Source organism: Callorhinus ursinus, unplaced genomic scaffold, assembly GCF_003265705.2.
Source record: "Callorhinus ursinus isolate GAN/ISIS: 27379988/994484 unplaced genomic scaffold, GSC_fseal_2.0 scaffold13, whole genome shotgun sequence".
NCBI lineage: Eukaryota > Metazoa > Chordata > Mammalia > Carnivora > Otariidae > Callorhinus > Callorhinus ursinus.
Genome location: NW_027397075.1, coordinates 33,613,204 through 33,630,132, shown reverse-complemented (window position 1 = coordinate 33,630,132; position 16,929 = coordinate 33,613,204). Strand labels below are relative to the sequence as shown.

The 16,929-nt window shown below is 43.9% G+C and overlaps 1 protein-coding gene across 5 annotated transcripts in view; it reads left to right on the top strand.

Annotated features, from left to right (window-relative positions):
* The window catches only part of TNR (tenascin R), a 432,595-nt gene that overhangs the window by 135,333 nt on the left and 280,333 nt on the right, over positions 1-16,929 (top strand). The gene's annotated exons all lie outside the window — the stretch shown is intronic.

Sequence of the window (16,929 nt, the reverse complement as noted above, 5' to 3'; positions counted from 1 at the left end):
GCTTTCTGCTAAGCCAAATCGCCTTTAAATCAAATTGATGCTGGTAGCCAAGGACAACATACAAGACTGTGTTTACAGAACTATCCCACATTCACTGAAAGATCATTTTTTCCCAACCCTTTTATTTTATAAGACATCTCATTAGGCAAGTCCAGATTGCTGCTAATAATACTAACGATTCTACTAATGATAGCTAACATTTAATGCTTACTATATATGCCAATCATTATTCTAAATACCACAGGTATTAATTCATGTAATTGTCACAACGTCTCTAGAGGGTAGTTGGTATTATTATCCCCATTGTACAGATGTAGGAAAGGTAAGTCATCTGCTCAAGGTCACGGCAAGTAAGTGGTAAGGCTAGCGATTACAACCGGAGTCCAGCTCCAGAGTCTGTGCTATTGAGCACTAGGATACCTCTGTAAAATGCTGAAACATAAAGGATGCCAGGATAGGTAGGCCCGTAGTCAAATGGAAGTCCTACAAGGGATTCTGTATCACCTGGCCCAGCCCTCCACCCTCCTGGCGAAGCAGCCCAAGCACGCGAGCCTGGGTCAACCTATCCAGGCTAAGGTGTTGCCTCCTCTCTGAATGGTACCAGTCTCTTGCCATGAATCCAAACCGCCCTTGCTACCTGGGAAGTGTGTTTTCTGGTTTCAAGTAGGACAGACAGCATTTGTGAGAACAGCACCAGGTGGCAGGGAACCCGCCCATTAGGACCTAGAAGGCTGAGCTGTTCTCAGACCCCATTTCCCCACCTGGGTCACACCGGAGCCGGAGGAGGAGGAGGAGCAGGAGGAGGAGGAAGAAAGACACGTATCCGGCCAGCGCAAGGGTGGGCCAGGCCCATTACCACCCATGCGCGGCAGGTGCACAGCCACGCGCCGGCTGAGACCCGATTAATCCCATGAGCCGCTCAGCCGCACACGGGAACTACAAACCCCCAAGCCCTCACGTCTTCCCGTAAAGCTCTGATGGTCTGCTTCCGTTGCCGTGGCAACACCAACAGCTCCTCAGAGCCCTCTTAAGTACCTGAGGTGAAAGCAAAAGGGGCATGTTTGCCTTGGCAGGTCACTGTGTGGTTGGCCCCAGGGGTGTTGTGACATCTCCGCCAGGCAAAACTCGGAGCGCGAACGGGAGAAGCAATGACCCAGGCCCTACTGGAGCTGGTGGAGTTCAGAAAGACTCTGCCCGAGCCTCTGAGCCAGCCCCCCACCGTTTCCCAGTCCCGCGCTGGCTCCTCCTCACTCCTGCTCCGCGACCCACTCCCCAGGGGTGGAGTTGGAGACCACTATGCAGTTGCTCGTTGTGTAACCTCGGGGAAGCCCTTTAGCTCGTGTAAGGTTGGAGACACCAGAGTTCAGGATGCATCAGGTTTCCGGGCTCATCTCCTCTCTGTCCAATAACACTTACGGTGCTGTGTGTCTGCCCACCTGGAGGTTACAGTTCCTCAGAACGTTCTAGAAAATGGGAAGATTTGTCCCAGAGTGACAAAGTGATGCCACTGAGTGGTTGGTTGCCTGGATTAATGGGTCTTATTCAGAACTTGGCTGTTTGAGTGTCTTCCCTTAGGGTGGATAATATGTGGACACCACTTTACTAAAATCTCAGGACTAATGTCATAGGGTAACGCATATTCTGTCCTTGTATGACAGACTTGGAAACTAAATGCAGAGTCCATACTTTTTAAAAAATGGATCTCTATTCATTTTGGCCTAGAGTTTTAGACCCTCACAATCTTTTAAAATTTCATTTCTAACAGTCACCATGCCCTGGTTCATATCTGCCTGCTCATGCCGAAGTCCTTCAAGTCTCACTAAAACCCATAACTGTATTTCATTAGCATGAATTCATGCAGTGTTTAATATAACTTTTATTTGTGTCCCATGAAAAATAGCAACACTAATTCCAGTGAGTTGGTTTGTTTTTATTTTTTCAGTGATGTAACTAATGAAGTGATCTTGACCAAGTCACATAACCTTGTTTGGCTTTTAGTTTTGATGGATTCTCTATAAATAATAGTTTAATTGAATTGAGGTAAGGAATTGCACTAAATGAGGTCTACAGTGAAATCACCAGTAAGAAAACACCTTGCATTTGTATGGTGTTACTTTCTTAGAGACCTTCCTACATGTGGCCTCCACAAAGTGTTACTATCGTTCCTAACTATGCATCGTGTTCACCCCAAGCAAGGATGTCGTATACCGCCTTATATACACTGTGCCCTTGGGTAATAGGCTTGTAACAATTACTGGATGATGATAAATGTGAGGTCCAGAAGAGATGACCAAAGATGATCTGCTTTCTTGAGAACTCCTTGAAAAGTTGGATGTAAAGACCCTAGCCAACCCAACGGTCAGTTCAATTTTTCCTGACACTCCTATCTGTTCTTTTGTGAGGACATCTATTTCTACTTAGAACAGAAATGAGAATTCTGAACCTAGAGGAATAATGTTACTGCAGAAGTTAATAGTTGCCATTCTTATCAAAATTCATCATCCCCCCCCACCCCACCCCACACTCCCATCTACTTTCCTTTGGGGTCAGGCCAGTTGGCTCTGGAGGTCAGTGCATCACAGCTAATTTACGACACTCCCAACACACCCCTCAGCAAGATTTTGACCTTGGTTTCCCAAACAGGCCTATGCCCCCACCAAAACCAACACCAGGTATAAATATTCCACTATTACATTTGAAAATGAGCTCCAGTGTCTCAAAAGTAAAGGAGAGTCTCTGAAAATTCAGCTCTTGGGTATAATGGAAACCTTAGCACAGCCAAGTGCAGCTGGACGTCTGAAGACTGAAGTAGCATTCACGCATTCAGTAATACTCACTCAATGCCTCCTCTGTCCGCAGTACCCCCAAACAGGTTCCAGATGGGAGGACCCAGACATGGGTTCCCTTTGCGTGAGCCTCTGAAAGCCATGCAAGGACATGTGGGGAACAAAGTCGCTGCTGACATCCCCTAGGAGACACTGTTCCTCATATGAAGCTCCATCTGGCATTCTAGAGACCAGAGCTCGATTTCCAGCCTGGTGGGGACTTGGCCTGGGATTATGGGCAGTTTGGCTCATCTCCGCCCCGCCCAAGGGAACCTTGTACCTTGGGGATAATCTCTCTTGTCATTACCTGACTCACATGGAGGTTGAGAGGATTTAATGAGATAATGTTTGTAAAGCTTTTTGAGCTCCTCAGAAGAATAAATGGTACAATAGAAATGCAAAACATCATCATTATAGAGATCACAGAAGCATTCACTCTAGTTACAGGTGAAGGGGAGAAACCCTGATTCCATTATAATTTCCTCTTTCTGAGAGCTGATAACATTCTGAAATATGCTTCCCTTTTCCAACTGAAATTCTCTACCTTTATAATCCGCTCAGAGGTAAAATGTTTGGGAAAAATTTTAAGAAATTTCTCTTTAGTCTCCTTTAAGAAGGAAGAACATTAAGTAAGCACACTTTGCCTGCTTACAAAAGAGCTGTTTTGACCAAAATCATTAAAAAAGGCTGAGCTTTATGACTTCAAATTTAGCTGGTCTTTAGTCCCCACTAAGATAAATGGAGCAGTGTTAAATCTGGAAGGGGAAAATTGGTTTGGCAAGGTTCGAATGTTCAAAGCTGCCATTCCTGGGTTGCTGAACAGAGGCCAATTTTTCCATATAACGAAATTGTTTCTTTCTAGAGAAATTATTCCAGCAGTTTTTCCCACACTGGAAAATGAGGTTTGTTATTTTGACAATAATTCATCCTTCCAGTTTACAAAGATCGTTGATTTTCAGGAGACTTTTAAAGTCCTTTTTCTCATGTAGCAGAGAAGTCCTTGAGTAGCAGAGAAGATGTTAGAACTCACTGTAGGTATACACTGTAGGTATCTCAAACTGAAATGATTCTGGGGGCTGGGCAGGCAATATAATGGAGAGAAGCAGGCCCAGCATCATGACAACCAAGTGTGGACTCCAAAGAGGAGGAACATCTTTTTCCTTGTACTCTTTTATGTTCTTGACTGGGGCCCTGCAAACTAAACTGACAAAAAACAGATTAAGAAGAGGAAAACCAACCAAAGTTTATTAACACACCCACGACTCATGTACAAGGGAGGATTCGGTGAGGAGTAGCTCACAGGGGTAGTTAGAACTGGGGGCTTCTATAGCATCTTAAAGAAGAAAAATAATTTTGTAGAGAAGTGACAAGACAAAAGAAAAGGGGTTTAGGCTTTTAGGGGTGGCACACTGTGGGGAGGTAAATATATGGGGGAAGCTAATGGAAGGTAAGGGTTAGTTAGTAAAGTATGTTTGGGTAGACTCTTTCCTGGTACGGGCTAGTCTCTGGTCATAAGGCTGTTCTCCCTTTCCTGCTATGGGAAGTGTGCAGGGGGCTACCTTCCCAAGGGGAATTTATATTCTGCTTTTAGGCAGCTAGGGGGAGAGCAGAGAGCTCAGCCCATGTCTACTTTTTCTCAGTTGCATTCAGTTTAAAACAATCCTTGTGTCAGAGGGGCATATTTCAGTGTGGCATATTCTGAACCTCTTCACCTCCATGCTGGGGGGAGGTAGGAATTGGAGGTCCTCATGAGGCACTGGAGAACCTGCCCGAAGGACCTGCCATTCCTCAGCTCCAGTGACCTCTTGCAGCACTGAAACACCATTTCAGATTTCTACCAGTTTTGCAAGGGAAGCCAAAAATCAATAATTCTATAAACCATCTCCCAATTTTAAATGTTGTTCACAAATTCTTTTCTTTCCCCCTTTTTAACACTGTGTAGCCAAACCAAACATCTAGCCATGGGATATTATTTTCAATCTTCTATTTAAACTAGGTGAATTTTCCAACTATGGTTGAGGGGGGTGGGTTTTTCTGTATAAGATCCATAGATTCTTAGGATGACAGAAGAATCATAGAATCCTGATAATTTCCCCGTCCCCATCTTGGTGTTTCTCTTCCTCTTCTGTGGGCTGTTTAATTTCTCTCTCTGTGCCTCAGTCCCTTGTTTATAAAATCAGTGTAACAAGAGCACTTGCCTCAAAGGGATGTTGTAATAAATGAGAGGATATATGTAAAAGGCTAGGGCCCTGCCATGTCATAGGCACTCAGGAAACCCTATCCTTTATTACTGTTTCATTTTTTATTTTTATTTTTTTAGATTTATTTATTTATCTGAGAGAGTGGGGGCAGGGCAGCAGGAGGGGCAGAGAGAGAATCTCAAGCAGACTCTCCACTGGGCACAGAGCCTGATTTGGGGCTCCATCTCATGACCCTGAGATCATGATCTGAACTGAAACCAGGAGTGGATGCTTAACCGACTGAGCCACCCAGGCGCCCCTATTGTTTCATTTTTTAACCAGTGGGACCAAGGCTTGGGAATCAAGTTCACTGTCCTTGTCTGTAACAACACTGTGTCCTCTGCTTAATTCACCTTAGTCCAGTCCAATCCAAAAATTCTGTGGGCTCACTACAAACTAAAGACAGAGAGGGCCGGACAGACTTTTGAAAGCCAGCACTCTCGGGACATGGAAGAGAGGACGTAGGGGGAAGACCAGCCAAGTCAGTGCAAGAGTGCTCCGATTTCACGCTCACAGTTGTCTTCTGAAGGGGGCATGAGAAGTTCTGCTTCTGTACACATTTATTTCCTAAAATGTAATCTTTGATACTAAACTCTTGCTGCAGGTGAGGCATGGGCTGAGGAGAGAGCTCTGAGACAAGGCTTAATCTGGGTTCCAGTTTAGATATGTGTTTCAGTTTCTTTTGTGTTTGCTTTTGTGGCTCATATATAAAGTGAAGCAATCAACCTAGACAACCTCTAAGCCTCATTCAGACTTCTTGTGTTTTTTTTTAATTTTGTATTGTTATGTTAATCACCATACATTACATCATTATTTTTGGTGTAGTGTTCCATGATTCATTGTTTGTGCATAACACCCAGTGCTCCACACAGAACGTGCCCTCCTCAATACCCATCACCAGGCTAAACCATCCCCCCACCCCAATCCCCTCTAGAACCCTCAGTTTGTTTTTCAGAGTCCATCATTGCTCATGGTTCATCTCCCCCTCCGATTTACCCCCCTTCATTCTTCCTCTCCTGCTATCTTCTTCTTCTTCTTCTTCTTCTTCTTCTTCTTCTTCTTCTTCTTCTTCTTCTTCTTCTTCTTCTTCTTTTCTCCTTTCTCCTTTCTCCTTTCTTTCTCCTTTCTCCTTTCTCCTTCTCCTTTTCTCCTCCTCCTCCTCCTCCTCCTCCTCCTCCTCCTCCTCCTTCTCCTTCTTCCTTTTTTCTTAACATATATTGCATTATTTGTTTCAGAGGTACAGATCTGTGATTCAACAGTCTTGCACAATTCACGGCGCTCACCATAGCACATACCCTACCCAGTGTCTATCACCCAGCAAACCCATCCCTCCCACTCCACTCCCACTCCAGCAAACCTCAGTTTGTTTCCTGAGATTAAGAATTCCTCCTATCAGTGAGGTCATATGATACATGTCTTTCTCTGATTGACTTATTTCACTCAGCATAACACCCTCCAGTTCCATCCATGTCGTTGCAAATGGCAAGATCTCATTCCTTTTGATGGCTGCATAATATTCCATTGTGTATATATACTACTTCTTCTATATCCATTCAACTGTCGATGGACATCTTGGCTCTTTCCACAGGTTGGCTATTGTGGACATTGCTGCTATAAACATTGGGGTGCACGTACCCCTTCGGATCCCTACATTTGTATCTTTGGGGTAAATACCCAGTAGTGCAATTGCTGGATCATAGGGTAGCTCTATTTCCAACTGTTTGAGGAACCTCCATACTGTTTTCCAGAGTGGTTGCACCAGCTTGCATTCCCACCAAGAGTGTAGGAGGGCTCCCCTTTCTCGACATCCCCGCCAACATCTGTCATTTCCTGACTTGTTAATTTTAGCCATTCTGACTGGTGTGAGATGGTATCTCATTGAGGTTTTGATTTGGATTTCCCTGATGCCGAGTGATGTTGAGCACTTTTTCATATGTCTGTTGGCCAACTGGATGTTTTCTTTGGAAAAATGTCTGTTCATGTCTTCTGCCCATGTCTTGATTGGATTATTTGTTCTTTGGGTGTTGAGTTTGATGAGTTCTTTATAGATTTTGGATACTAGCCCTTTATCTGATATGTCATTTGCAAATATTTTCTCCCATTCTGTAGGTTGTCTTTTGGTTTTGTGGACTGTTTCTTTTGCTGTGCAAAAGCTTTTTATCTTGATGAAATCCCAATAGTTCATTTTTGCCCTGGCTTCCCTTGCCTTTGGCGATGTTTCTAGGAAGAAGTTGCTGTACCTGAGGTCAAAGAGGTTGTTGCCTGTGTTCTCCTTTAGGATTTTGATGGACTCCTGTCTCACGTTTAGGTCTTTCAACCATTGGAGTCTATTTTTGTGTGTGGTGTAAGGAAATGGTCCAGTTTCATTCTTCTGCATGTGGCTGTCCAATTTTCCCAACACCATTTGTTGAAGAGACTGTCTTTTTTCCATTGGACATTCTTTCCTGCTTTGTCAAAGATTAGTTGACCATAGAGTTGAGGGTCTATTTCTGGGCTCTCTATTCTGTTCCATTGATCTATGTGTCTGTTTTTGTGCCACTACCATACTGTCTTGATGATGACAGCTTTGTAAAAGACCTGGAAGTCTGGAATTGTGATGCCGCCAGCTTTGTTTTTCTTTTTCAACATTCCTCTGGCTATTTGGGGTCTCTACTGGTTCCATACAAATTTTAGGATTATTTGTTCCATTTCTTTGAAAAAAGTCGATGGTATTTTGATGGGGATTGCATTGAATGTGTAGATTGCTCTAGATAGCATTGACATCTTCACAATATTTGTTCTTCCAATCCATGAGCATGGAACGTTTTTCCATTTCTTTGTGTCTTCCTCAATTTCTTTCATTAGTATTTTATAGCTTTCTGAGTACAGATCCTTTGCCTCTTTTGTTAAGTTTCTTCCTAGGTATCTTATGGTTTTGGGTGCAATTGTAAATGGGATCGACTCCTTAATTTCTCTCTCTTCTGTCTTGCTGTTGGTGTATAGGAATGCCACTGATTTCTATGCATTGATTTTATATCCTGCCACTTGACTGAATTCCTGTATGAGTTCTAGCAGTTTTGGGATGGAGTCTTTTGGGTTTTCCACATAAAGTATCATCTCATCTGCAAAGAGTGAGAGTTTGACTTCCTCTTTGCCGATTTCGATGCCTTTGATTTCTTTTTGTTGTCTGATTGCTGTGCCTAGGACTTCGAATACTATGTTGAATAGCAGTGGTGATAATGGACATCCCTGCCGCGTTCCTGACCTTAGGGGGAAAGCTCTCAGCTTTTCCCCATTGAGAATGATATTCACTGTAGGTTTTTCATAGATGGCTTTTATGATATTGAGATATGTACCCTCTATCCCTATACTCTGAAGAGTTTTGATCAAGAAAGGATGCTGTACTTTGTCAAATGCTTTCTCTGCAGCTCTTGAGAGGATCATATGATTCTTGTTCTTTCTTTTGTTAATGTATTGTATCACGTTGATTGATTTGCGGATGTTGAACCAACCTTGCGGCCCAGGGATAAATCCCACTTGGTCGTGGTGAAGAATCCTTTTAATGTACTGTTGGATCCCGTTGGCTAGTATTTTGGTGAGAATTTTTGCATCCATGTTCATCAAGGATATTGGTCTGTAATTCTCCTGTTTGATGAGGTCTTGTTTTGGTTTTGGGATCAAGTTAATGCTGGCCTCATAAAATGAGTTTGGAAGTTTTCCTTCCATTTCTATTTTTTGTAACAGTTTCAGAAGAATAGGTATTAATTCTTTAAATGTTTGGTAGAATTCCCCTGGGAAGCCATCTGGCCCTGGGCTTTTGTTTGTTGGGAGATTTTTGATGACTGCTTCAATTTTCTTACTGGTTATTGGTCTGTTCAGGTTTTCTATTTCTTCCTGGTTCAATTTTGGTAGTTGATACATCTCTAGGAATGCATCCTTTTCTTCCAGGTTATCTAATTTGCTGGCATAGAGTTGCTCATAATATGTTCTTATGATTTTTTGTATTTCTTTGGTGTTGGTTGTGATCTCTCCTCTTTCATTCATGATTTTGTTGATTTGGGTCATTTCCCTTTTCTTTTTGATAAGTCTGGCCAGGGGTTTATCAATCTTGTTAATTCTTTCAGAGAACCAGCTCCTAGTTTCATTGATCTCTTCTACTGTTCTTTTGGTTTCTATTTCATTGATTTCTGCTCTGATCTTTATTATTTCTCTTCTCCTGCTGGGTTTAGGGTTTCTGTGCTGTTTTATCTCTAGCTCCTTTAGGTGTAGGGTTAGGTTGTGTATTTGAGACCTTTCTTGTTCCTTGAGAAAGGCTTGTATTGCTATATACTTTCCTCCCAGGACTGCCTTTGCTGCATCCCAAAGATTTTGAACAGTTGTGTTTTCATTTTCATTGGTTTCCATGAATTTTTTTAATTCGTCTTTAATTTCCTGGTTGACTCATTCATTCTTTAGTAGGATGCTCTTTAGCCTCCATGTATTTGAGTTCTTTCTGATTTTCCTCTTGTGATTGAGTTCTAGTTTCAAAGCATTGTGGTCTGAAAATATGCAGGGAATAATCCCAGTCTTTTGGTACCGGTTGAGACCTGATTTGTGACCTAGGATGTGATCTATTCTGGAGAATGTTCCATGGGCACTAGAGAAGAATGTGTATTCCATTGCTTTGGGATGGAATGTTCTGAATATGTCTGTGAAGTCCATTTGGTAGGGTGTCATTTAAATTCTTTATTTCCTTGTTGATCTTTTGCTTAGATGATCTATCCATTTCAGTCAGGGGGGTGTTAAAGTCCTCCACTATTATTGTATTGTTGTCAATGTGTTTCTTAGCTTTTGTTATTAATTGGCTTATATAATTGGCTGCTCCCATGTTAGGGGCATAGATATTTACAATTGTTAGATCTTCTTGTTGGATAGACCCTTTAAGTAGGATATAGTGTCCTACCTCTTCTTTTATTACAGTCTTTGTTTTAAAATCTAATTTGTCTGATATAAGGATTGCCACCCCAGCTTTCTTTTGGTGCCCATTAGCATGGTAAATGGTTTTCCACCCCCTTACTTTCAATCTGGGGGTGTCTTTGGGTCTAAAATGAGTCTCTTGCAGACAGCATATCGATGGGTCTTGTTTTTTTAATCCAATCTGATAGCCTGTGTCTTTTGATTGGGGCATTTAGCCCATTTACATTCAGCGTAACTATTGAAAGATATGAATTTAGTGCCATTGTATTGCCTGTAAAGTGACTGTTACTGTATATTGTCTGTGTTCCTTTCTGGTCTATGCTGCTTTTAGGCTCTCTCTTTGCTTAGAGGACCCCTTTCAATAGTTCTTGTAGGGCTGGTTTCGTGTTTGTGAATTCCTTTAGTTTTTGTTTGTCCTGGAAGGTTTTTATCTCTCCTTCTATTTTCAATGACAGCCTAGCTGGATATAGTACTTGGCTGCATATTTTTCTTGTTTAGTGCTCTGAAGATATCATGGCAGTCCTTTCTGGCCTGCCAGGTCTCTGTGGATAGGTCTGTTGCCAATCTAATGTTTCTACCATTATAGGTTACATATCTCTTCTCCCGAGCTGCTTTCAAGATTTTCTGTTTGTCTCTGAGATTCGTAAGTTTTACTGTTAGATGTCAGGGTGTTCACCTATTTTTATTGATTTTGAGAGGGGTTCTCTGTGCCTCCTGGATTTTGATGCCTGTTTCCTTTCCCACATTAGGGAAGTTCTCTGTTATAATTTGCTCCAATATACCTTCTGCCCCTCTCTCTCTTTCTTCACCTTCTGGGATCCCTATTATTCTAATGTTGTTTTGTCTTATCGTATCCCTTATCTCTTGAATTCTGCCCTTGTGATCCAGTAGTTGTTTATCTCTCTTTTTCGCAGCTTATTTTCTATCATTTGGTCGTCTATATCACTGATTCTCTCTTCTGCCTCATTTATCCTGGCAGTTAGTGCCCCCATTTTTTATTGCACCTCATTAATAGCCTTTTCGATTTCGACTTGGTTAGAGTTTAGTTCTTCTATTTCTCCAGAAAGGGTTTCTCTAATAACTTCCATGCTTTTTTCAAGCCCAGCTAGTATCTTTAAAATCATGATTCTGAACTCTAGGTCCGACATCGTACTAATGTCCATATTCAGTGGTCTCTGGCAGATGGTACTACCTCTTGTTCTTTTTGTTGAGGTGATTTTTTTCGTCTTGTCATTTTGTCCAGAAGAGTATAGATGAATGAGAGAACAAAATGCTAACAGGTTAACAACATCCCCAGAAAATATACTCTAAAGAAATCAGAAAAGACCTGAAACCAGGGTAAAAGAAAGGTAAAGAAAGAAAAAAGAAAGAGAAAAAAAAAGAAAAAGATAAAAACAAATAAAAACAGAAGAAAACAAAAAAAACAGAATATGATCAAATATGATCAGGCTGGTGCATAGATCAGTGCCACACACTAGATTTTAGGTGTATTTTGGTCTGTTAGAAGTAAGTGCCTCCTAAAATTTTAAAGAAAGAAAGACTTATATATGTACAAAATAAGGGTTGATATGATGAAGTGATGGAATATGACTGTAAAAATGAAAATTATAAAAAAATTTTAAAAAGGAATTGATCAGAAGGTGTTTGAAAAAATAAAGAAGAGGATTAAAAAAAAAAGGAAAGAATGAAAAAATGAAAAAATTAACTTTGAAAGACTAATGAATCATGGTAAAAAAGCCATGAATTCTATGTGCAGTATTCCCCTAGCGCTGGAGTTCTGCCGTTCTCATTGATCGGTAAACTTGGTCTTGGCTGGCTGTTCGTGCTGATCTTCTGGGGGAGGGGCCTGTTGCCGTGGTTCCCAAATGTCTTTGCTGGAGGCAGAATTGCCCCACCCTTGCCAGGTCCGGGCTAAGTAATCAGCTCGGGTTTGCTCTCGGGAGCTTTTTTTCCCTGCAAGCTTTCCGTACAACGTTAGAGGATGAGAGTGAAAATGGCGGCCTCCCAATTTCCGCCCAGGAGGAGCACAGAACTCGGGGCCCTGCTTCTCAGTGCACCCCCAGAGAAAAGCAGTCGGTCACTCCTGTCTCCCCGGTCTCCGGCCGCACTCCGTGCTCACCCGGCCTGTGACCGAGCGTTTCTATCTCTGGCACCCGACCCCATGTGGAGTCTCCAAACCCAGCAGATCCCTGGGGTGTGCTCCCCCGCCGCTCCTCCTGGGGGAGGGAGGGGAGTTTCCCCAGATCTGCTGCTCATTGGGTCCCTGCTGGAGGAGCAGTGCCCCGACTATCACTGATCACAGTTTATGGAAACCCCGAGCTAAGAGCTTGCTCCTCGCTCCATCTCTGCAGCCAGCTTCCCCGCTCTGACACCTGGGAGCTCTGCTGCACTCAGGCAACTCCGGTCTTTCTGTGACCCCAAGGGTCCTGAGACCACACTGTCCTGCGAGGGTTCCACCCCCTGCTTAGCCACTGGAGTGACGTCCCTCAGCGGAGCTGACTTCTAAAAGTTCCGATTTTGTGCTCTGCGGCTCTAGCATTTGCCAGAAGCGGCCGACGGAGGCCCCCTCCCCCGCCGTGTATCCTCCCGAATATCGCCTCAGATTCACTTCTCCGCACGTCCTACCTTCCAGAAAGTGGTCGCTTTTCTGTTCAGAGAGCTGTTGCTATTCTTTTCTTCGAGCTCCTGTTGAGTTCGTAGGTGTTCAGAATGGTTTGATCCCTATCCAGCTGAATTTCTGAGACCAGATGAAATCCAGGTCTCCTACTCCTCCGCCATTTTGCTCCACCCCCCCCCCCCAGCCTTCTTGTTATTTAAGCAGTGCATACAACAAAATCCTTGCCCTCACAGAGCTGACATTTCTGCTTTAATTCTCTGAGTCTGGCTTCTCTGCATCTTCTTCCACAGGACACTTTTCCTACCAGGGCTAAGGCAATTCAAATACCCATTGTCGATAATCATTTCTATCCTCAAAGAGTTTGCGTCTTACTTGGAAGAGTAATATTATATACCTGAAACAGCAACACAAAAACAGCAGCTAACAAAGAAATGCTTTCGGAGGTAGAAAGGGATGCATAACTTAGAGCAATGGTAAAAAGGGAAAGGTTGCATAATGGGTGGATATCTGAAGGTCAGGACAAAGGAAGGGCGGGGAGGGCATTCCAGGAGGGGACAAAAGCAGGAGCAAAGCCAGGAAGTGGGAGAGCATTTTAAATGTCTAGGAAGACTTTGCTTTTCCTCTATACGGACTGATACATAAAAGCAGAGGAGTGAGGGGGGAAAAATGTCAAAGAGGCATAATTCCTACTGGCCCCGGGATAACATTTCCAATCCCCACCAGGAGGGCTGGACAAGACAGGATACAATGGGCACACTCAGCCCTTCCCTGTTTCTTGAGAACGTGTGCCATGGGGCTCAAGGAGTTCGGGGAAGATTAAAAAAAAAAATTCACATCAAGAAACAGGAATCCCCTAAGAGGTACTAAAGTCACAGGGAGGGATATGAAAAAAACAGAGCCCCCTCTTTGGCTGGTCTCTCCCCAGATCGTTGTGTCACTTTAGGGGTGAAGAGTTGCCACTGAAATTAAGTCTAATAAAAGAAATGCTGCTCTGCTGACAGTCCCGAGTTCTGGAGTCATGAAAGTGAAATATTCTGCCTATACTTCATCTGTTCGGGAGGACACTCAGTGCTGCAGAGAGGAACTCAAGGAACATTTTGTTATCACAGAGAAAACAAATGATCCTGGGCCCTACTTGCCATGCAGAAGACACCCACACGTCTCTTCTGTGCAAAGAAGCAGAGGACAAAGGCTGATGAGGACCCCGGGCTTGCCATGGACAGGATCTGTAAGGGACGGGCTCCTATCAAATGAAATGCAATTTTATTGATTTCTGTTCAACCAGGAAAGGGAGTGCACTGATAAGGGAATTGACAGCCAATCACACAATGCCAGTTCCTGAAACTTGTAACTCCTAAAGCTTGGGCTGATGGAGGTGCTGAGTTTCCTTCATTAGACTCTATTTTTGCAGGAGCTGTTTGCCCATAGCACTGCTTGGTAGACATCAGGAAGGCCCGACATAGAGGGTTCTCTATATTCTCATTGCAGTTTGAGGGGCAAACTGTTGGCGTAGGTTGGGTCAGGTTGGTGCATACTCTCTGACTTGTCTCCATTTTCCACCTTGATATGGGGCTTGGTTCACAAGGACAGTGTGAACAGTGTGAAGGGCTAGGTTGGAGGGTGGGGGCTGACTCTAGTTCTGCCATGACCTCTAGCAGCACCCTCCACCCAGCTGTCACAAATAAAGCCACTAAATAAAAGTACAATGCTGGGGCACCCAAGTGGCTCAGTCGGTTAAACATCTGACTCCTGGTTTCGGCTCAGGTCATGATCTTAGGGTCGTGAGATGGCCCTGCATCAGGCTCCATGCTCAGCAGGGAGTCAGCTTGGGATTCTCTCCCTTTCCCTCTGCCACTACTTCTGCCTCTGCTCTTTCTTTCTCTCAAGTAAAATAAATAGATTCTTGAAAAAAATTAAAAAATAAAATGCTTTCTCTGCAAATACTTTGAGTTTCAAGAATGAGTCCCCACACCTGCTGCTTTGCAATCACATTGCTACCTTTAATTCCTTCCCATAGGGAAATTCTGCCTCTCTCAATACTCTTTAAAAGAGATTCAACAGGTGGTGTCAAGGGAGAACCACAGTCAGAAAGATACAATGAATAGATGCTTCCTTTCCACTGTGGCCAAGGACAACATGGGTGTGTCTTCCCAAAACTACATAGGTAGATACCTACTAACCATCAGCCAGAAGCTCCCAGAAGAGTAAATACTCTCCCTGTTTGTTTGGCCATTAACAAGGAGCAGGCAGGAGGGAAGGAAAAGGTGAAAGTTTAAAAATCACACCCCACCTGAAACTAACAGGATTTTTTTTCCCCCCAATCTGGAAGACGAAGCACAGAGAGAAAGAGAGGCTGGGCTCTCCTTGGGCTCTGGCCCAGAGCTGGAACCTTGAGAGAGCCACTTAACCTTGGTGAACTTCAATTGCCTCATCTGTAACACACATGAGGCTCTACACAGAATGATGGTTAATAGCAAAGTGAAACAACGATGTAAAGGGCAACAGTGGTCAACCCTCAGGAAAGTGCTGCCCAGATGATGGGCAGAGAGTGAGCAAGAAGACCACCTCATGTAGTCCAGCTGGGAGAGTGAGAGCATCCCCACCTCCTCCAGTCAAGCATCCCTCAGTCAGGTTCCCCCAGGGGCACACTTCCCTACGTGTTGTGTCATCCAATGGGTGCCATTAATAATCATACCAGCAATATATACACACACTGGCCCTGGCCCAGACAGCCCGAGATAGATTTGGGAACTCCTTAACTATCTATCACTGCAAACCAGTGAAAGGAAATACTGGCTGCCTGGAGTCAGGGAGGTGCACTGAGCCTGGAGGACAGTCTCACTACAGCAGGTGTCTTGGAACCGAGGAGGGCCGAGAGCATCTCTGCAGGCTGAGGCCATATCTGGGGTGTAGACATACCTTGAGCACACCCAGGGTCAAGGCACCTTCAGAGGGACCAGAGGATCTACCTTGTTCCAGCCTGGTTCCTGAGCTCATCATCCCTGCAGAAGCTAGAAAATCTCCCAGACTCTTTCTCACTTTCTTGCCCATTTCCTCTTCTGCAGGAAACAGAGGACTTGTGCTTCTGAGGACTTTTCTCTCTTGACCAAATCTCAGGAATTACAATGGACAATGCATTGTCCTGGGCACTGAGGGACCCACGGGGAAGTATAAGTACAAATTCTGCCTTCATGTTGCAGACAACTGGGGCCAGGAATGGGGAGATTGGAGACGAGGGGCTTTGTGGTTGAAGGACTAGAGAATGTGAGATAGCTCCGTACGATATTCTCACACACTGCACCCACAATACGTGCTTAGGGGCCATCATACAGGCTTCAGAGGGGCGAGCCTCCATGAGCATGGAAGGAGTGATTGATATGTCCCGAAGAAGGTGAGACTTTCATACACTTAGCCCATGGTGAGACCTGGGAAGGTAGAGAAGGCAGGCCGGGAGGGTACCCCAGGCAGAATAAAGGCCAGGAGCCCAGCCACAGCTCTGGGGACTTGCAGGGTCCATGGGAAGAAAATGAAGGTGCACTTTCCTCTTCTTCTACCTTGTTGAATCAAACACATTTTCCCTTTGTATACTTCAATAAGTTGAGAAAAATAGAATAAACAAAAGAAGAGAACAGTTCTCTTTTTGCCTTACTGCCTTACTTTTATTTTTTTATTTGTTGTGCCTTAAAAAAAAAAAAAGAAAGTCTTCTCGTGTAGTCTTTTCTTAGAAGATTCCATTTACTCTTGGCCTTGGAGGACATGAAGGGATTTTATTCCACTTGGGCATGGGAAATGTGGAGGCAGAATGTGGGTTCTCTTTGTCTTCCCTGGGCTGGGTCAGTTGGAGCTGGCCATTTTGAGGCCAGGATCCTGGTCATATGTTTCAGTTTGCCTCTAAGGGGTTTGTCTGGTTCTGGACTTCAAGAAAAAGTGATGGGTTTAGACTAGACAAGCTTCAATATCAATCCCAGCATTAAGGTCAATGACTTCATTCATTCAACATTCATTCATCATTCAGTAAGTGTTTTCTGAGTATCTACTGCATGCCACACTTTGGAACCATGAGTATGAACAAGTCATAGTTGTTTCACATACTCTGGAAAAGTTAGTGTATAATAAACACAGCTGCAATGGCCAAAAGGAAAGCTACTGGGAAACAAAGCAAAGATGCAGCTGCCACAGTTTGTCAAGTGATCAGCAGCGGGGGTCAGTGCACAGCCAAAGACTGACCAGAGCATGACAATGAAGCCTGGACCAGGATGGCAGGCCAGAAGGCAGCATGGTCCCAGCAGGTTTCAGGGGCAGGGCCCCCAGC